A 22667-nucleotide genomic window follows, 5' to 3' on the forward strand; every position below is an offset into this window, starting at 1 on the left:
CAACTTTAATTACATCTCTTCCCTTCTGTAGTGCCAATTGCCTGCCTTTCTGGAAAAGTATAACGTGAGGAGCCATTGGATCCTGTTTTTAATATCGTTTTTAATATTAATATACAAATATTCTATACCCAATATATAACTGTTCCAAATTGAACATATAAAATGTAGTAGTTTAACACTTGCTTAAAATAACTTGAAGAACTCATATCCTTTACCCAAAAACTGTATCCTAAGAAATTAAGTTCCAAAATAAAGAAAAAGCTTACATATGAAGGTGTCCATCATAATGTTACTTATTATTAATAATAATAGAATGGCAATAGGAATGATTAGGGCATTCTAGCATTTCTAATAGAAATTTACACAGGCATTTTAAATGCTTACTTCTTTGACTATAGATCAGTTTAAAAAAAATCAGCATTAGTCCAGCACTGTTGACACATGCCTGTAATCCTAGCTGCTCAGAAGACTGAGATCTGAGGACCATACTTCAAAGTCAGCTCAGGCAGAAAAGTCTGTGAGATGCTTATCCCCAATTAACCACTAAACCACCACCAGAAGTGTAGGTGTGGCTCAAGTGATACACCACTAGCCTTGAGCAAACTAGCTCAGGGACAGCACCAGGCTGTGAATTCAAGCCCCAGTACGCACCCTCACAAAAGAGAGAGAGAGAGAGAGAGAGAGAGAGAGAGAGAGAGAGAGAGAGAGAGAGAGAGAGAGAGAGAGAGAGAGAGAGAGAGAGAGAGGAGGAGGAGGGATGGAGAGAGAAATTTGAAGTAAAACATATAGAAAGTAAATAATACAACACGATTATAGCTAATCACAGAAAATACATCAAAGTGTTAGTGGGTGCATCTACCTTTATTTTGTACCTTTATATGTTCTTGTAGCCTCCAAAATATTTTAAATTCTATCATTGAGGAGGGGTAGCTTTAACAAAAGCAAATTTCTTTAGAGGAAGAATTATTTGCATAGAAAACATCTGCAGTTTTTAACAACAAGTTCTTTTAGGAAATATACCATTTTCTGGAAGGGGGTCTTCAGTCAAAGGATATGGAGAACAAAGCAAGAGAAACTCATCCTGCTTAGAAATCTACACTGCTTCTCTATGAGTACTAGATCAGAAACAGATCACACATCTGACCTCTTCATAATCCAAACAATATATGAATACCTTCACTGAGCCTTTGTTCTCTTTTCCTATGGAAATCCTTCCCAGCATTCAGAGACTGACTTGAATCATTTCCATCCACTAAAACTTTCTTGATCCTTTGACTTTTCTGACTCCACTTCTAATTCTCCGTTCCCTTATGGTGTTGCTAGACTGCACCATCTTTTTCTAAGTAATTTTGTTTATTAATCCTATGTAAGCAAACATCACACAGGTATGCTTGAAGTTCCTAGAGACCAGGAATTTAAATAACCTGAAAATACTTGGCAAATGGATACAGTGACAGAGGGAAAATACAAACTAAAGCCATGTTGGTATTATATACATCTCAATGCTGCTATCTAAATAAACCATGCCACTTCTATACTAAAATCTGTCACTAGGAACATGCACTTTCCTTTTCTTCTTTCTATTAGCATGTACTGTATTTTTGCTTATTCATTCTTATCAGTTCTGTTGCTTCCCTTGGGAACAAACAGATTTGATCGCAACATATTTCACAAAGGTTTAGTCATACATAAAAATAAATAAACACTAGTCAAAGACTGACTTGAATCACTTCCATTAAAAAAAAAAGTTAGATTCTGTCTAGGAATCTAATTTAGGACTATACACAGGACCCTTTTTCTTCTTTAACAACAAATTGAAAGGTATTTCTTCATTTTATGTCCTTACTTAGGCAGTGTACACTTTAGGGTATCAACGCTACCATTAACTTTAGAACTATCCAGTGCAAACATTTTAATACTTTAGGGATGATGTACAAAATGACTCTGTTCCTGTCTGCCATCAAATACTATGCTAGTACTTAGCAATAATGAGCACTTGTATTATAGCAACCTGCCTCCAGAGACATCAACAGGAGATGGACCATCTTAAGAGAAAACTCTATAAATCATAAATGAAAATCAAATGATCCAGCAAAGGAGAAAGACCTAGCATCCATTATTTTTGCAGAAGGAGCACACAGGGTCAGTATAATTATTCACTCTCGAGAGCAGGGAAAAACAAATCCAGTTTCCCACTCTACCAAACTACAGTTTACTATAATGCTTCTTTTTTAATGAGACAGGTAGCTCTAAGAGTAAATGTTGGTCCAGATTTTTCCACTTATTGAGTGATCTTGGACCTTCTCTTTATTTCAGGTTCTTAATCTATAAAAGAGAGTTAGCACCTGCTAGAGCAAAGCACAAAGTTCAAATAACATGATCTGAGTCTGTCGCCCAATTCTTTGTTATTCAGTCTCTCACTCGATGAACTAGATGAATATTCTCACTTCAAATGCTACCTAAAGTTTAATGATAAAGATTTCTAGATTCTTTTTCTGCCCTGCTGATTTCTCCAGAACTCTTAACTGCTATCATATTTCACTGCCAAAAATGTCTTCAACAACTCGTTATGACCCAGCTTTCCTATGAAGCGTTGACCAAACCGTATACTAGTTGCTTCCTAGAAATGCACTTTTTCCACATATTTAAAAAAAGCAGCCTATTATTTCCTAAAGCAGTAATTCCATATGTAGAAAGTTTACAAATTGTTGCTGTTGTTTGAGATTACTACCATGAGAATTAATTCTATGTTTGCTATCTAGCGGCTCACGGCACGTTTGGATGCCTTATTCCTTAATACATTGGGGAAAGGTCCGTGGACTGTGTGGAGACAGGAGACTTGTATTCAAATCCTGTTTTTGACCTTGAGAATGTAATCTAACATTTCTGCTCCTTATTCCCCTCCCCCCCCCCAACTGGTTCTGGATCGCGAGGATTTAATGAAATACCATATATAAAATAAAACTGAGTGGCTAGGATCTGAAAGCCTTATTGCCTACCTCCTATTTTTGCTCTCGGTGCTAGGACCAACCAGAACCCACCCGGAACACAACTTTGATAGGGCAGTCTTGCACATCTGGAGATGTCCTCTTGATGAGGATGCTGTGATGTAAAATCAAGTGGATGAGGGCACGACCCCGGTGGAGTTCCCAGCAGGAAAGGGAGCTTTCTACAATGGCCCCCATCCCACCCCCCCCCGTAGGGTGTGCGGGGTGGGAGGGAGGGTGGGGCGGGGTGGGGCGGGGAAGCAGACACCGGTGTGACACACTTTGAAGAGCGCACCTCAGACTCGCGTTGGTGTGCTCTAGGATGCGGGGAGAGGGCGGACGCACCGACGCGCCGGGCCCCCCACCCGATCTCGGCAGTCCACGCGGGGACCTCCACCTTCCTTCCGCAGCCTGGAAACTGGGGTGGGAGCCGCAACTGACCGCGTCCCCTCCCCTCCCCCTTCTGCCCCAACCTCCCCGGCGCCCGCGGTGCTGAATCATTAGCCTCGGAGAGCAGCAACCCTTTCCGGGCGCCCTCCCGAGAGCTCGGTCCCCGGGACACTGCTGGTCCAGGATGGAGACCGAGATCTCGGGGGGCGCGGGGTCGGTGGGAAGGGGGTCGGGAGGATGGCGGCAGCAGGTACTCACGGGCGAGGCAGCCCAGACGCGTCCTCGCCTCCCGGCTGCGACCGTCCCTCGGCGGCTCCCGCGCTCCCCGGCGACCCGGAGGTCGGTTCCCGGGCCCCCCGCAGCCGGCGCCGGTGTCTCAGGCGACGCCCCCGCCCGTCCTCCGCCCGCGGCAGCCACCGCTCAGGCTCCGTCGCCCGACCCCAAAGCAGCTGGAGCAGCTGGCGCTGCCCAAGGGGTGGTGGCTACCGATGGGCCAGACCATTCGCCCGCCGCCGCCGGGGGTGCGCGACGTGCGGGGAGGCGCGAGCGTCCCGGACGGCTGCGGGGCTCAGCACGGGTGGGAGGAACCAAAAAGGAGGGGGTACCCTCTGCCCGATCCGCGCGGGAAGGGCTGGGCGCCGCGGGGACCAACCCCAGAGCCGCTGGCCTGTCCCTGGCAAACTGCTGAAGGCCTGGCGTGCAGGTCCGGGCACCTCCTCCCCCGCGCGATAACCTTGGTCCCGCTTTAGAACGCGGCAAACAGAGGACCTGGCAACCCGAGCGCCCCGGGCGGGGTCCCCTCTCCAGGGGAGATGCGAAAGGGCACTGGCCCGCCCCGGCGCCGCCTCCCCACCCCCCCACCCCCACCCCATGGCCGGGCGTATTGGGACTAGGTGCGTGTCTTCTCACCAAATAGTGAGGCACCTCAAACCTTGAGGGGTCACCTTGGATCTTGGATCTAAGCATCCTTTCGAGAATAATAATATATATGTATATATGTATATATATATATATATATATATATAATTGGGGTGGGGAGGGGATGTCGAGGGCCAGCTTGAAATAAAAAATGAAATCAAATCAGGTGGAGACCATTCGTGCATTTGAAGAGACATGGTGCTGAATCAGAGTTACTGACTTCAGCAAATGCTGGGCCACAGCAGTAGGAAACAGTGGTGGAAGGACAATTCTCGACAGGAAATGTACTCATTGCCTTACTCATGTAACTAACCCCTCTGTACAGCGTCTTTACAATAACATAAAATTTAAAAAAAAAAAAACGCAACAGACAGACCTATAAGAGATGGGAGAACGCCACGCCTATTTGCCTGGGTTGCTCACTGTAGTGTCCAGGAACTTGGAAGCAGTCAGTGCTTGGGTGACATGAACTTGATAGGACTAGTGAACGTTTCCACTCATGGCACCCTCTGGACTTTGGTGGTCCTTGTCATTGTCACAACTGCACCTAACACAGGTTTGTCTCAGACCACGCTGAAGGCTAAAAACACCTGCAGTTTTCCTTGTAGAAGGGAAAGGTGGAATATTGTTAACAACTACCTTTAAAATGTGATTCATTGGAAGAGGAAAAGACCTTCCAATTGCACTCCAGCTAGAAAGTGTCATAATTTAATTTACTGCCCACTTCCAAACAAATCAACATAAATGAAGCATGGCTACTGTGAATAAATATACTTAGCCCTGTGTGCTTTTATTAAATGAGGAAAATCAACTCAGGTTTTGTGGTGGTGGGTTAAAGTCTCATCGATTCTGAGCATCAATGCTGACATTGGCTCCAAAGCAGACATTGCCTCTTGGACTTTTTTTTTTTTTGTCAGCCATGGGGCTTGAACTCTGGGCCTGGGTGCTGTCCCTCAGCTCTTCAGGTCAAGGCAAGCGCTCTACCACTTGAGCCACAGCACCACTTCTGGTTTTCTGGTGGTTAATTGGAAATAAAGTCTCACAGATCTTCTTACTGAGGTTGGCTTTGAACCACCATCCTCAGATCTCAGCCTCCTGAGTAGGTAAGAATTACAGGCCTTAACCCCTGGCCCTGGACTTCTTAACAAGTGCCTTTCTGCCAAATGGCTGCAAGGAAAGCTACACCATGAGCTTTATTGCATTTATAATTGGCATCTAGATGTAAGTTTTAAGTTTCATGGTGGAAAGAGGGGTTCATTCCCTGTCTCTAATATAGACATCACCCTGGGATACAAGTAATGATTAAGAAGTGGCTGAATTTTTCCCCGAGCTATCCTGAAACTTCAATGTCAGAATTGCACTCTTAGGAGCATGTGAGAATAAGAAGCAATTGACTTCACTGCCTTTGTGTTGGGCCTTCTTATGCTAATGTTGCATCATTTATGCCTGGCATTAAAGTCTAGTTATTATTAAATTACACTTCATCATTCTTCCAGTCCCAAGAAAGTAGGTTTTTAAGTGAATCTACTGCTTGATATAACTCACTAGTTGTTGGGGGTTGTTTTGTTTGTTTGTTTTTGTTTTTTCCATCATGGGGCTTGAACTCTGGACCTGGACTCTGTCTCCCTGAGCCCTTCAGCTCAAGGCAAGAGCTCTACCACTTGAGCCACAGCCCCACTTCTGGTTTTCTGTTGGTTAATTGGAGATACGAGTCTCACAGACTTTCCTGCCCAGGCTGGCTTTGAACTACAATCCTCAGATCTCAGCCTCCTGGGTAGCTAGGATTTACAAGCATGAGCCACTAGGCCCCAAGCCTCACTACTTTAAAGGGGGGGAAATTAACAAGGTAACAGGAATATTAACAACTCACATCACCTCAGGAAAGCTTTTTCAGAAGTCAAGAGTAGAATTAATTTGTTTCCATATGGTGTCTGCTGTTATTGTTAAGGTCCACAGTCACCACAGCATAACAAAAATCCCCAGAGTTCCATGTTGCCAAGGAGCCAGAGCACCGAATCCCTAGAGATGGCAGGCAGCTGCCTGGGGCCAAATGGCTGCCCTCCGATGTGTGATCTCTCCAGGCACACTTGGGTGCTTTATGGAAGAGGATGAATGGTAGGGCTTTAACAAGGGCTAATAAAGCCTTGGGTGGCCCATCTAAAACTAAGGTGGGACTTAGAATTTACTATCTATGAAGCTAATGGACTGGTGCCACCTCCATTTTTATACCCGGTGGTCTTGGTACACATGTTTCTGACTAAAAAAGAATTTTTGATAGAGGCTTTGTGAAGCTGTCAAAAGGAATGAAGGGAATAGCATGGTGCTTATATGCTCTTGTTTTCCCAAAAGTCTTCAAGTGATTTTGAGCCCTCTAGAGATAGAGGGTAAGGCAAGAAACTGAAGGATTGATTTCAGAAACAATGAGTTTGGATTTCTTGAGTCTTGTATCAGTGTGAATGGCATAGAGTTAGAGAGAAAGCTGTTCAGTCTGCCCATCTGCCTCTAGCATGAGTGCAGCTTTGATACTAAGTTGCTGCACCATCCTTCAAGAGCCAATTGTGATCACTGGTGGTTAGTACAGGGGTAAGCGCGGCTGACTGGAACCACATAGCAGTAAACAGTAGAATCAACTCTGAGCATAAGGAGGTTTCCTGAGGATTTCCTATGGGAGCCCCAGTTGGGAGAAGGATAATGATTAATTTTTAACCTTATTGAAACATAGATTGTTACTGTTGATTCACTAATATTCAGTAATAATACCTGGGAACATTCAAAACTATGACTTTCCAATGATATAATAAGAGAATAGAAAGAATTCGGGTGTTTTGGTTCACACTAGTAATCACAACTATTCAGGAGGTAGAGTTTGAAAGTATCAGGGCTTGAGGCAGGTCCAGGGGGAAATATTACTGAATACCATCTCAAAAATAAGCTAGGCTGGGCACCAGTGGCTCACCCCTGTAATCCTAGCTACTCAGGAGGTTGAGCTCTGAGGATCTCTGTTAAAGCCACACCAGGCAGTACAGTTGCTGAGACTTAATCTCCAATTAACCATACACGAATACATACACACACACACACACACACACACACACACACACACACACACACACACAGAGCTAGAAGTGGAACTGTGACTCATGTGATAGAACATTAGCCTTGAGCACAAAAGCTCAGGGATCATGTCCAGGACCCCTGAGTTCAAGGCACTAGACTGGTGCAATTAAAATAAAATAAAATATAATAGACATGATTACATCTGTAATCCTAGCTATGAAGAGGGATAGATATGAAGATGGTAGCCCATGTTTTTCCCTGTTCAAAAGGTTGAGACTCTACCTGAAAAATAACTAATGCATAAAAGGACTAGGGGCATGATTCAAGTGATATAGCACCTTCCTAACAAGCACAAGGCCCTTTGGATAGCAGAAAGGGAGTACTTTACATTTCTAATAAAACTTCATTGTGACCCTCCATATTGAACTTCTATCTGAGAATAAGTCAGAGGGTGACAATCACATGATCCCAACTATTCTTACTGAGGACACTAGGAGTGTTGTTTGTATTTGTTCACTTCCAGCTAGCACTTACTGTATTTGAAGTAGGTACTATTATCATGTGAAGAAAATATTAAGCTTATTATCTAGGTTATAAAAATCAAGACTTACCGTAAACTAGACAAAGGAAAGTAATGTCAATACATGTCATTGCTCTCAACTCTCATTTCTTAACAAATTATTTGTTAAGAATTAGAACCTAAGTGGTAATTCTCCCCATGGAAACACTGGGGACTCTTTTGTACATTTCTGTACTCAGAAATAAACATGGAAATAAAAAATAATCTTACAGCACAGCCTAAACTTGACCATTAATTCCTGAAATTATGCTGCATGTTTTATTGTAGGAATTATGAGGTATAAGGCTAGAAATCTAGATTGAAAGAGAGAGAGAGAAAGAGAGAGAGAGAGAGAGAGAGAGAGAGAGAGAGAGAGAGAGAGAGAGAGAGAGAGAGAGAGAGAGAGAGGGAGATATCTTTCTCTATATATTTTTTCCAGAACTTGGACTTGAACTCAGGGCCTAGTAGTTATCCCTTAGCTTTGTCACTTGAGCCATAGTTTCACTTCCAACTTTTTGCTGGCTAATTGGAGGTAAGGGTCTCAAGCACTCTCCTGCCTAGGATGGCTGTGAAGCATGACCCTCGGATCTCAGCCTCCTGAGTAGCTAAGATGACAGGCTTGTACCACAGGCATCTGTCTGGAATCCATATTCTCATGCAGCTCCATAGAGATTAATGCACAACAAAGTTTTACCCAACCAGGTAGGCAAGAGCAATGTGAAATCAGATTATTGGGGGTAGGAAAGAACCAGACGCAGAAGCAGAAGAGAAGTTGGAGAGGTAATATGAAGGAAATACTATGTGTGTGTATGTATGTATGTATGTATTTATGTATGCACACATGAAAGGCTGCATGGAAGGGTCATAATGAAACATACTAAAAATTGCAAGAAGAATACAAAAAGGGGGATAAGAGAGTAATAGGGGGACAAATAGGATCAAAGTATATATCTTAAAAAATTATTGTCAAGGTACAGAGGGGTTACAGTTACATAAGGTAATAAGTCCATTTCTTGTCAAACTTGTTACCCTGTCCCTCATTTTTCTCCTACTTTCCCTCCCCCCACCCCCACCTTGAATTTGTACAGATCATTTCCAACATACTGTCTTGTGTATATCGTTGTTGCATTGGTTCCCCCTCGTTCTTTTTCTTACTATTCTGTTGTTCCCCTTCCCTAATTCAAATAAATGTATATACAATACCAGGGTACCAGAATCAAATACAATGACAACAGAGGATATACCATAGGGGAAAGAGTATACAAATTTTTAAAAATTCACATAGTTCACTAAAAAGAACAACAACAACAGCCCAGTCCCGGTGGCTCATGCTTGTAATCCTAGCTACTCAGGAGGCTGAGATTAGAGCATCGAGGTTCAAAACCAGCCTGGGCAAGGAAAGTCTGTGAGACTCTTATCTCCAATAAACCATCAGAAAACTGGAAGTTGGCCTGTGGCTTAAGTGGTAGAGCACTAGTCTTGAGCTGAAGGGCTCAGGGACAGAGCCCAGGTCTAGAATTCAAGCCCCATGACAAGAAAGAAAGAAAGAAAGAAAGAAAGAAAGAAAGAAAGAAAGAAAGAAAGAAAGAAAGAAAGAAAGAAAGAAAGAAGGGAGAGAGAGAGGGAGGGAGGGAGGGAAGGAGGGAGGGAAGAAAGAAAGAAAAGAAAGAAAGAAAGAAAGAAAGAAAGAAAGAAAGAAAGAAAGAAAGAAAGAAAGAAAGAAAAGAAGAAAGAAAATCAAACCTCTTGTGTCCATGTCTTGGAGTTCATTTCACTTAGCATCATTTTATATGGTCTTATGTACATAGCTATTGAGCTTTTCTGCTCATTTGATAAGATTATCTTAGATGTATACTAATAATTGCAAATAAGAGAAACCATGGGACCTATGTTTCTTTATGTATGGCTTACTTCACTTAATATGAATTTTTCCAACTTTTTCCACTTCCTAACAAATGGGGCAATGTCATTCTTTCTGATGGAAGCATAGAATTCCATTGTCAACATACACCATATTTTCTTGATCCATTCATCTACTGAGGGGCATCTGGGTTGGTTCCATATCTTATCTATGGTGAATAATGCTGCAATAAACATAGTTGTGCTGGTAGCTTTAGTATGGCCTTGTTTGAGGTCATTTGGGTAAATGCCCAGAAGTGGGATTGCTGGGTCATACTGCAACTCTATGTGGAGTCTTTTGAGGAACCTCCATACTGCTTTCCAGAGTGGTTGAAACAAGTTTACACTCCCACTGACAGTAGGGTTCCCTTTTGGCCACATCCCCTCCAGCATCATTTGTTATTAGATTTCTTGATTATAGCCATTCTAACTGGAGTGAGGTAGAATCTTAATGTGGTTCTGATTTGCATTTCTTTCATGGCCAGAGAAGTCGAGCATTTCTTCACGTGTCTATTGTCTATTCTTACTTCCTCTTCAGAGAAGTCTCTCTTTAAGGCTTTAGCCCACTTAGTAATCAGGTAGCTGTTTCTTTGATGATTTGTTGTTGGGGGATTTAATTTTTTGAGTTCCAAGTATATTTTAGATATGAGACCCTTATCCGTTGTATGGCTAGTCAAGATCTTCTCCCAATTCATGGGCTTTCTATTGAGCTTGCTACCTATGTGTCCTTTGCCATGCAGAAGCTGTGCAGTTTCTTGCAATCCCATTTCTCCAACCTTTGATTTGTTGTATTTCTGGGTCTTTATTAAGAAAATTTTGACCTGTGCCAAGGCACCCTAGAGTTTCTCCTATTCCTCTTTTGTAGGTTTCTGAACTCCTCCTATTCTGCTTTTACTTCGAGGTCTTAGGGTCAAAGTATATTATATGCATTTGTGGAAATATTACAATGAAATCCACCTTGCACAATTAATATGTGTTAATTTAAAAAATTTACTGTTGATTGAGCACCAAGTAGGAAAAAGGCACCATATATCATTTCATAGTTATCACCTATAAATGTATTAAGGCATTAATATAAATATATGCAAGTATTCAGAACATTTTTCTATCAGACGTTTTAATATGCTCAACAAATCTTCCAAAAGCCTATGTTAAATAAAACACCTCTTAAACAATTATTGGTGACTCTTGGACTAAGTCCAAGCCTTTTTTCTTATTACTTTCTTAAATTATATTCTACATATGAGAACAAAAGAATATTTAAAATGACTTTCAATTTATGTACAAATTTTGGAGAAGTGACATGCTTACAACAACAAATCATTCTACCCAAGAGGATGGCAGTTTACTCCATTTGTATTTTGTTTTTCATCTCCCTGATATTTTGTATAGTTTGGTTCATGTACTAAGTCCTGTACCTTTCTTATCAGGTTGTACTTTAATATGTTACAGCCTTTGTTTTCTGAACCAAATGTTCTTTGCACAGTATTTTGCCTGGATGGACAGGTACTGGTGATTTCTAGTGTGTCTTGTGTTCATCTATTAAACCAAATTCCCTTGTTTTTTCATGGGAGTCTTGGATTTTTCAAAGAATATAAGTGTATCACTAGCATCAGGAACTTTCCTTTTCCTTTTATACCAGTTACTGTACTTACAATTCTAGAACTTACAATTCTAATATGAAATTTTAAGTAAAGTGTTTAATTTTTGTCATTTAGACAATATTTTCTAGTAGGCTTCCCTTAGACATGAATAATTCCCTCTGTCTGGGTTTGTTTGCCATTTCCTTTGACTTTGGTCACTTGACATTTATCCAATTTCCTTTCATACTCTCTTTGGAATGGTGGGATGGTTCTATATTAATTTTTAATATAATCCATAAGTATATAGATTTCTTACTTTGTACTTAATACTTCATTTAAATCTATCTCTGTGTTATAGGATTCTTGATTCATTTGTCTACTGCATGCTCCAATATGCCATTTAAATATCAGTACTGAGAAAAATTTCACCTCTACTTGTTTGTTGTTATTTCTTTCTGAAGCGTTTAGTCTTAGAATTATTCTGGTTTCTTAGAGTTAACTGGAGAAATTATAAGCTTTCTTAACACCTATACTACTTTAATAACATTAGAATTATCTAATTTTAGTAGTTAGATTCAAAATTCACCTGGGAATTCATCTGCCTGAAGTTTTCTTCAGTAGCCTATCATTAATCACTTCTCCAATCTCCTCCCATAATTGATCTCTTCAGTATTATTACTTCTGTGTCGGTTGTCATAATGCATATTTTTCTATGAAAGTATTTGATTCCTCTAGGTCTTATTTTTAAATATACTTATTTTTTAGAGTCACCGTTCACATTTACTTTTACTCTGTTATTTTCACAGAATTAATTTTGACTAATTTTATTTTATTGTGTATTTTTTTCTTTTAGAGTCACCTCTAAAAGATCAATTTTATTGATCTTTAGGGGAAAAAAAGCTATTATGCTGGGCACCAGTGAATATTATCCAAGCTACACAGTGAGGGTGAAATCTGAGGATTGCAATTCAGTCAGCAGGGTAGGAAAGTATGTAAGACTCTTATCTCCAATTAATTACCAAAAAGTTGGAAATTGAGCTGTGGCTCAGATTGGTAAAACTGCTAGCCTTGGGCACAAAACCTTAGGGACAGCATCCAGGCCCCAAGTTCAAGCCCCAGGACAGGCACTAAATTAACTAATTAACTAATTTTAAAATCATGAATTTATTATTCTTTTCTAGCATCTTATTTTCTTTAATAATTTCAATTTTTGTCATAATTAATAGATGTTTTCTAAAGTTTTGTTTTGTTGTAATTCTTACTTGGGCTCTTAAGAGTTAAATTTACTTTTAATCTTTCTGCTTCTATAATTAAAAGCACTATATTTTCTCCTGAATTTTTTTGCTCTGCTTCATTGTTTTTGATGTGCCTGTTATTATAATCAGATTTTTCCTGGTTTTCCGATATTTTTAACATTATTACATTTCTTTAATTTTTTCCTCATAGAACACCTACTTCACTATGTGTCTGATTTCCAGTTACCCTTATTATGCTGTGAGGAGAGAATTTAATATAAACTACCTACTTTTTGAATACTTTTTTGGTTAAGCATGTGATTCATTCCTGTGAAAATTTTATAGAAATCTGTAATATATGTTTGATTATATATGCATACCTATAGAGGAAATTAAATGATTTGTATAAAAATGTATGATGTTTATTTTTTCCCACCAGAATGTTTATATTTTCCCATCAAATACAATCACGACTATGATGACATTGAGGTGCTGAAAGGTAAAAGGGTTATGAGAGCAATGGCCTTACCATTGGAATCTGTGCCCTTCAAAGAGGCCCAGAGAACTGCTTCTCCTTTTCCACCATGTGAGGTTATAGCAAAGAGACAACAGCTATGAACTAGAAAGATAGCCCTCACCACACAGTGAATCTGTTTTCACCTTCATTTTGGACTTCCTGGCCTCTGGAAAGGTGTTTTTGTGTTGTTTATAAGTTAACCAGTTAGCAGGTTAGCTAATATTACATAATAGCCTTATGTTGCCATTGTTTACTATCAGGATTGCCTCTCTTTTTATGCCTCCTATGAGATTATTTTCCCTTCCCTTGTTCAGATCCAGAGGGAATTTGGAGCTATTATATGAACGCAAGGTGTAATCCTACATCTTGTATTTATTTCCTTCTTTATCATTTCCTTGAGTAAATCCTTTAGAATACTTTAACTTTCTTCCTCTTTCAACATTTCTTTCTCTCACATCACCCAGTTATACTTGTCTCTTCATCTTTTTCCATCTTGAGATTTTTATTCTGGCTTGTTCCTTATTCCATTTAGGCTTTTTTTCTTGCAATGAATGACATACATTGTAATAAACTTTAGGATGTCTTCAAATGTTTTCCTTTCATAATGAAGGTAAATTATATTTTCAGGTAATAGATATTATGATCCATAATCTATAGATACTAGTTAATTATTATTTCTAGTTTCCTTTTTTTCTTTTTTTTCTTTTTGTGCTGGTCCTGGGTGCTGTGAGCTCCTTATGCTCACGGCTAGCACTCTACTACTTGAGCCACAGCACCACTCCCAGCCTTTTCTGCTATGTGGTGCTGAGGAGTCAAACCCAGGGCCTCATGAATGCAAGGCAAGCACTCTACCACTGAGCCACCTTCCCAGCCTTCTAGTTTCTATTATTTCAGATGAGAACTCTGATGCAAACATGGTGTTTTTTTCCTCTGTAGATAGTTTGTTTCTACTGCTTGGGACCCACGAGATTGTTTTTCCTATATCCCTAGCATTCAATACTTTTACCAAGGTTAAGCCTTAAGCCAGACTAATTTTCTTCGAGTCATTTTAAGTTATTGCCCTTTTCTATTTACTGTGCCCTCTACCTCCAGCAACTGGGAGAAAATACTAGGTTCTTTAGACCTGACTTTCTTTTCTCTTTAAGGTCCACTTTTTTCCTCTTGCTTTGGGGTTTTCCTTAGACATAATGATTCAGTCCACTTACTCAGAAATCAATAGGCTATCCTATCCTCTCCCTTGATTATTTTCCTAAAGTTATATATTGGGAGCTATGTTTTCATTTCTAAAAAGATGCTTTTATGCAGCAATTGACCTGTTATTCATGTTGTGCCTGTCTTTCTCCAGCAGCTCTCTAAGAGTGGTCTGACCATTCTGCTGGCTGTTTTCTGAGCTATTGGATGGGTTATTTTTCTATATCAGCTCATAGATATTCATCTAAATGCCAAGAGTCCCACAGGAAAAGATGATTCTTTCTCCACCTACAAAGTGTCTATAAAGCCAAAGCAGAGTCTGCCAGCCTTTATTGGAGGCCCTGAAGAAAACTCCCTTGCACTAAGGTTTCCCTAAGAAACAGGAAGATCTAGCTTCCTGCACAGTTCCTCTTGTCTTTGTGTGGGTAAGGAGATCTGAGCCAACATTGTCTTCTGTGGAGACACTCATAGGTCTCTATTCACCCAGCCTTTCTCAGTGTCAGCTGATCTTGGTTCTAACAAGCTCCCTAGTGATATTTATTACATGTCCTTTGGAAGTGAAAAAGTTCTACTCGTTTTCCTCTGTCAATATCCCAAGAGAGTCTGAAACCTCACTTCTACCCACCTACCCATGGAAGCCAGCAGCCATAAGACTCTTAGGAGGCAAATGAGCTGGGGAAGAAGGAAACAGGAGCTGTGCTTGTGTCCACTTATCAATGGAATCCCTCAAGCTTGTGTTTTTCTATAACTCGGGTTAAATTGTGCTTAAATCTCTCGCTGTCAGTCAATGATTTTGTTCCAGCCAGTTCATAATCTTCCCACGTTTTCCTGGGAAATGGTTCATGGTTGTGAGTTTTAACATGATGCTCAGATAATAGTGCAGAAAAAATGAGCATCTGGTCAGAGTCATCTATCCATTCTAGCACCTACATAGAGCCAGAATGTCTGTGTTAATTGTTATTATGTGTCCTAACATCTGTTTTCATGTTACAAGAAGAGTACATAAAGGACAATGAAGCTAGGGTTCCTGGCTGAGTCCAGGTAGCCCATGCTTTGAAGACCAGTTAGGGCTTGTCCAGAGGACTAACGTCTGCCAAGAATATATCTGAATGAGGAACTAGAGAATTTTCTCATTAGAAAGTACTCACCCTGAAAGAATAAACAATGTAAGATCTTCAAGTTTATTCCAATATCCATGCTTTTGTACCAGAATACATGTAATTTAGGCATAACTTGCTATCTTTTGTTCACATTGTCCAGCTTTCAAAGTCTAGTCCTGGGAATGTGGAGGCTCATAGGAACCTAAATATTTATTTTACTGGAAACTAGGTAAAACATGAAACAGTAATAGTTGGAACATCCGTGACGCCATCAGTGAGTCATTTCGTTTAAGTTGTAGATGCTTGTTCATCTTCTAAGTCTGCTGGACCCATTTCATGGGCAGTATTTTTATCATCAGCCTCAGCAGTGCTGGCATCAGAAAATTAGGGTGGAGCCAGCACAGCTGGCAGCCAATTCTGATTTCCTGGAATCTGTAGCATACAGGAAGGATGCAGCATGGTAAGCAAGCATCCTAACCTAAGTGACAACCTGCTTGTCCAATTCCTGTCCCTGAAAAAAACTAAAGGACAGAATAAGTGGAACTCAATGAGCATCAGAAGTAGATACATGAAGAACCAAGTCTGCTTACTTATACTTACTGTGCCTCCATTTTTACTCCTGCCTTCCAAATTTGAAGAAAATGCACAATTTCATAATCCAATTGGACCTGGAAGGAAACTGGATAACATGGCCAGGCTCCAGAGTCCTGTAAGGAATCCATAACTGATCCAAGGAGTGAACTGGTTTATCTAGCTCATAATGCCATCTTTTCTTTCTTTAAAATTATCCTTAAGTAGTTGTACAAGGTGTTTCAATTAAACATGTCAGTTTGCAAGTAGAAAATCTTGAACATAATTCCTCATTTCTCTCAAACCTACCCACCTCCTCAATTTACCTCATTCCATTTTCATTTTTTCTTTTCTTTTTTTGTCAGTCATGGGTCTTGAACTCTGGGCCTGGGCACTGTCCCTCAGCTCTTCAGCTCAAGGCTAGCACTCTACCACTTGAGCCACAGCACCACTTCTAGTTTTCTGGTGGTAGATTGGAGATAAGAGTCTCACGGACTTTCTTGCCCTGGCTGGTTTTGAAACACAATCCTCAGATCTCAGCCTCTTGAGTAACTAGAATTACAGGCATGAACCACCGGGGCCCAGCTCCTAGTTCCATTTTCATCTATCTATCTATCTATCTATCTATCTATCTATCTATCTATCTATCTATCTATCTATCTGTATGTATGTATATCTACCATATATATGTATATCCATATAAATATATACATATGTTTGGATATATACATATATTGTTCACTCCTTCTTCCTTTTCAATTAGAGGAAGAATGATTCAAAGTAAATCAAAAAGGCAGGGTTTTAAAAATAATACAAAATATTTTTCTTATTTTGTCTCTATAGTTTTATTGTTGAATTTAAGAATTATAAACTTATTATCCCTAAAGCAGAAGACTGATCTCTGGCACAGCCCCCAAATGATGGTGATATGATTCAAAGAAGGTTCTTTTTATTCAGTGCAACTTCTCTACTCTGTCACAAATGTAGCTAAAGGTTTTCTATTTGTTGCTTCCAGTAACAGACACTTTCTCCTGGTAATTAGAATTTACAAGTCTGATTATTCTAAGAGTGAGACTAAAATTTCTCGTTGATAATTATAGCAAGTCAATGTGTTAATAAAAGACCTTCAGTATATCATCTTTATAAAATCATCTTGTAAAAATAACCTGTATCATTTAGAAAGGTTACAAACATCGTAGATTATTATAGTAAAAGAGATAATAATAATAGCCTTTTATTGAACTTTTAGTACATACAATACACATACAAAGCACTTCTTTTAATTCTTATGGAGAAATCATATATTTCCATCTTAGATTTGAGGAATCTAAAATTTTCAACATATTAATTATCTTTGTCAGTTCAAAGCTAAAACCTGGCAAAGTAAGATTTAAAACATAATTTGTTTTTATCCAGCTTTTTCTGATTTCTGAACATGTGTACACATGTGCACACACACACACACACACACACACACACACACACGCATACACACACACACCATCTCTCTTTAAATCTATTGCCTCATTAGGAAAGAGAAGCTAGATCAACCAGTGTAGTCCATCCCAGATACAGAATATTTCATCACCAAGCCAATTCCTTAGAAAAACTATTCTATTTGCCAGGTATAAAATACAGCCTTTAACTTGCTAACCCTTTGCTTTACTCTCAGATTCCAAGAATGCTAATTTCCTTATAAGTAAAATGAATGAAAACCTAACTCACAATAAGTATGCCTATCAAATATAATTCTGTATCTCCTTTGGTCTTAAGTTATTGACAAGACAAATAGATCCCATAATATTCCTAAGACATAGACAACAATCATTGTGACTCATTTAGTGATAAAAATAGAAGAAAAGTATTTTTAAATCAGACAGAATATTTCTCTTCCAAAAACTATCCTACCTCTTAAAGTATCACTAACCTACATATTTTTTGCATTTTAGTGACAGCTACCCTAGCATTACTATCTACTCTTCTTTTATTGCTCATTGTCAAAATATAGGTTAGTATTCTATAGGTTATTTCCTAAATATTTGAGAACAAAACCAAGAACTTAATCATAAATCTAATAATTTAATTCATAGAGATTCTATATTTTGTATTTATTGCCAATAGTTCCAAAAATAACATATAAAAATGTCAAATAGACGGGCGCTAGAGGCTCACACCTGTAATCCTAACTACTCAGGAGGCTGAGATCTGAGGATTGCGGTTCAAAGGCATCCCAGGCAGGAAAGTTCTCGAGACTCTTATCTTTAATAAACCACCAGAAAAGGCAGAAGCTGAAGAGCTGAGGGACAGTGTCCAGGCCCAGAGTTCAAGCCCCATGACCAACCAAAAAAGCAAGTGTCAAATAAATATTTGTTGGTTGAATAAAATCTATATTACAATAGATTAAGATAATTTCTATAGACACAGTGTGCAGTTGTTTTTTCTTACCTATCCAGAATCCATCCACCCTGCTCCAATGATTTGATGCAATATTTTGATGCATTACTTGTTCTCCCATAGATAGATAGATAGATAGATAGATAGATAGATAGATAGATAGATAGATAGATAGAGATAGATAGAGATATATAAATATATATCTGTAGGATATTTCTGAAACCAGGAGATAAATATAAAAGCCAAGTTGGCCAATCACAAATCCTCTCCATATTTTAAATTTTGAGAAATGGGGTAGAGAGATATTCATTTTTTCAGTAGAGGTTTAGATAGTTGAGTATTCCTTGTTGACTGGACCTTTGAAACCCTACTTCTCATAAAAATTTAAACAAGTTTCTTTACCTTTACCTGTAGATTCAATGAGCACCATCATATCAACATGTTAAAATATCTTTTTTTTTTTTGTCTAAGCCCAATTTGATCCTTATTATTTGCAATAAAAATACTCAAGATTTCTGCTTCATTTTAGGATCTATGAAGTTGTAAGGGTTATCAAACTAAACCCCATAGCAAGAAAAAACAAAGCTGGCTAGCTAGTTATCTACAAAAGAAAAACCAGCTTTGATTATCCAGAAACCCGTAACCACAAAGCAACTAAGCAATCTGAATTCAAACTAGTGGCAAGCTCTTACACAGACAGATACAGTAAACGAACATTTATTAAGACTTTGGCAAAAGCTTGTAGCTATCACATAAGTAGGTAACAAATAGCTGAACTAATCTTGAGAAAGCTTCTTAAGCCATATATGAGCTGACATATCAGTTTGGCACAATGGGGCATAGGTTTGAAGGAAATAATTGTCAGGGGATAGGCAGGTTTTCAATGCTTCTGTTCCCTTTTCTCCTCTGAAACAAAGACCTAAAATCACTGGGAAATGTGCATCAATCCTCTTGTTTACATTATACAAAGTCTCATTATATAAGAAACGCATAGAAACAAAACAAAATCTTGTTTTCTAAAAAGATGGTTTGAGCTACTTATCTTATTCTTGTGCCAATTAAATATCTTCTGGTCCTACAAGATAGTTTCATTGCTGCTGGGGAAAAGTGCAAAAATATTGAGAAATCTCCACTTTTCATGCCCGATGGTCAAAGGCCTTGCTAATAATGAGGCTTAAAGAGTATAGTAGGTTAGAAATTCAAGGTGAGACTCTCTTGCAGCACAGCTATTGAGTTGTAACAAAGCTAAGAAAGGAAGAGAAACAATGGATAAAACCCTTCTTTATCCCGACTCCTATCCCAAGGAGTATAAGGTAGTTTAAAATTTGAGCTTTTAAGGGTAAGAGATTTTAAGGGTAAAGAATGCTTGGCTTTTGAAATAATTTGCCTTTATCTAAATTCCATTGATAAGAACTTTAATATTTTTCAAAGTTTTGTATATTTCTAACATGAGTTACTTACTGTGATATATTACTGTGTACTAAATATGCTTTATATGTTTATTATTATTATTATTTCATGTTTTCACTTCTGAGACTTAGGGACCCTAGAGTACTTCCTCTCTGAGGGATAACTAATTTCTGTTTAGAAGGCAGTTCACCAGCTCAGTCTCTGATAAGTAAACTCTTATATCCTAAGTTGTGAATTATCTTCCCTAACCAACCTAGATCCAGAAACTATCCAATTAAGGCTGGTCCCTATACACTACATCATTCCTCCTGTTTGTAGGGATATGTAAGTACAAATATCTTTCCTGCCATAATTGATTTAACAAGTTCTGCATATTGGCATGTTGATTAAAATACTATGCATTTTACCTCATGGTGAGAGTTTTACAATAATAATAATCTTATATCAGAAATAATAAGAAAAGAAGTAGGAGGAGGAAGAAGAGGAGGAGAAGGAGAAGAAGGAAAAGAAGGAGGAGGAAGAAGAGGAAGAAGGAGGAGGAGGAGGAGGAGGAGGAGGAGGAGGAGGAGGAGGAGGAGGAGGAGGAGGAGGAGGAGGAGGAGGATTTCTATCTCAGAAAGGCACCAGTTTTTCCTAATGTCTAGATGGCTTTTCACTCTGGAGAACAAATAGTTCCCTGTTATCTCCGGGTTGCTGTTACAGAGAATGTTAACCAAGAGAATAAAACTTTCCATCTCCACTATGTGGCATAATTGAAAACCTCAAGATAGAAGGTTTTAGTAGATAATTTTTTGTCATTTTCTTCTGAGAAACTTTTTATTCATCTTTGAAATGATCCCGGTCTTACTCCAGTTTACTATATTTCCAGTTTTCTAACAACTTTATTTTTCCTGATAAATTAGTGAAAGTTGAGACTTACTGAATTTATCTTGTAACATTATTTATTGAAGTCCTTAAATAGATTAATATTTTTCATCAGGGAAAATATCACTTATACAAGAAAATTACAAGTAATATAAATGTGTTTCTGGGGGCTTTATTATTATTATCTATTTATATTATTATTATTATTAATTATTATTATTATTATTGTTACATGGACAGGTCTACAAGCAAGCCTTGTGTTTTTATATTCTAGAATCATTCAATAGATTACTTTGCTCTAACATAGTAAGAAAAGGTACACTAAGAACCTAGAAGTTTACTGTGTATGTCTGGTGACCAATCTGGTACGTATTCCCAGGGTTCTGCCTGTGTCTTCTGTTTCAGTGCATGGTACATTTCCACAGATTGATACTCTTTCATGTGTTCTCAGGATGCCATTCAATGAAGAGGAGTCAGGCTCATTACTTGGTACTGTATTTGGGGTGGATTTTTATTGACAGCATTATAAAATGGTAGGTCATAAATAACAATATTAATAATAAAATCAAATCAATTTTATGTAGAAGCTCAGGGTAAGATTAACTGAAGCCAGGCACTCACTAGTGGCTCACACTTCAAATCCTAGCTACACTTACAACTGAGACCTGGAGCTTCACTGTTCAAAGCTATCCCTGGCAGAAAAGTCCATAAGATTCCATCTTCAATTAACTAGCAAAAGCCAGACCAAAGGCATGATTAAAGTGCTAAATTACTAATCATGAACAAGCAAGCCAAGCAAGAGTGCAAGACCCTGATTTTAAGCCAGGAACTGATACAAAACAAAAATAATCAGTGAAAATAGGGCTGGAGGTATGGTTCAAGTAGTAGAGTGTCAGTGTCATGAACAAGCAAACCAAGTGAACACAAGGCCCTAGATAGTATAAGGCCCTCTATCCCAGCAAAAAATAAAAAAGAGTTAAAACTAGCCAAAGAGCTCATACTATCCTTCATTTTAGTCTCTCCTATGAAATAATCAAATTCATTGCTGTTTTGGCTTTTATTTCATAATCACACAACAAATTCCACTTTATTCTTTTGTATTTAAAACATTCTCTGTCTCATTTTTGGGCTACCTAAGGAATCTTTGAAATATCAAGAAAATTTAAAATCTGATTATTACTTTTTATTCTATTCTTTTCTATTCTATTCTATTCTTTTTATTACTATTTATTATTAATGAGTGGCAGTGATGATTGTCATTGATTTCTACTCAGTGATATATTTTGAATTTGGTACTGTGGTATCCTCAATTACTTTGTCATTTTTAATAGCAAGACACTAATTATGGAGTTAATAATATCTCTTCCAAAAGTTGCTTATTGTCATACCACTCTAAGTCATCATATCATATCATATCATATATCATATCATATAACATGCTATATGAGCCAAAGATTAAATACTGATGTTTCAGGCAACTGAGCCTTGTTAAAAATAAAGAAGCCTAGACTATGAAGGAAGAAATAAGATTATGAGGGAAAAAAAAGCACAGAGGTATAGCCGCAGGCCCCTCATTGACTTACAAACTGGAACATTCTTTGTCTGTGGGGTAAGAGATCAGCTGGGAGACTGTGATGAAATTCTCACTTTGGGGAAAAACTGAGATTGTTCCCAGGGCTTCTGGAAGTTTGGTCCTTAATGGGCTAGTGCTAGAAGTTGGTAGGGGACCTAGTTCAGGAGCTGAAACTTAGTACAAAGTCCTTATATCATTGGGACCCTCACTTCAAAAGAGATCATGTGATTCTTGTAAGACCCTGAGTTATTTTTCATGAGGTTGAGTTGTTATGAGTGATTTTAGACCTCTGGAGTCACTCTCTGGCTTCCTGCCTGGCCATGTGATCACTCCCTTCCACGTATGTTCCTATCACTATGCTGTCTTCTGACAAGAGGCCTTCACCAGATGCTGGTACTGTGCCCTTGGAAATCCAGAATT

The 22667-nt window shown here is 38.7% G+C and overlaps 1 protein-coding gene across 6 annotated transcripts in view; it reads right to left on the reverse strand.

Annotated features, from left to right (window-relative positions):
* Ttll7 (tubulin tyrosine ligase like 7) overlaps nt 1-6183 on the reverse strand; it is a 129181-nt gene extending 122998 nt beyond the window's left edge. For 2 of the 6 annotated variants that reach the window (XM_070007432.1, XM_070007429.1), the window contains exon 1: nt 3636-3798. The gene's annotated coding sequence lies outside the window, so the exon portion shown is untranslated. Of the gene's footprint in view, nt 1-2999; nt 3103-3635; nt 3800-6165 lie in introns of those variants that run through there. The other 4 variants (XM_070007434.1, XM_070007435.1, XM_070007430.1 and 1 more) reach the window with 3 other exon arrangements.
* Nucleotides 6184-22667: the final 16484 nt, after the last annotated feature.

Source organism: Dipodomys merriami, unplaced genomic scaffold, assembly GCF_024711535.1.
Source record: "Dipodomys merriami isolate MVZ:Mamm:240054 unplaced genomic scaffold, mDipMer1.0.p SCAF_7, whole genome shotgun sequence".
Classification (NCBI taxonomy): Eukaryota; Metazoa; Chordata; class Mammalia; order Rodentia; family Heteromyidae; genus Dipodomys; species Dipodomys merriami.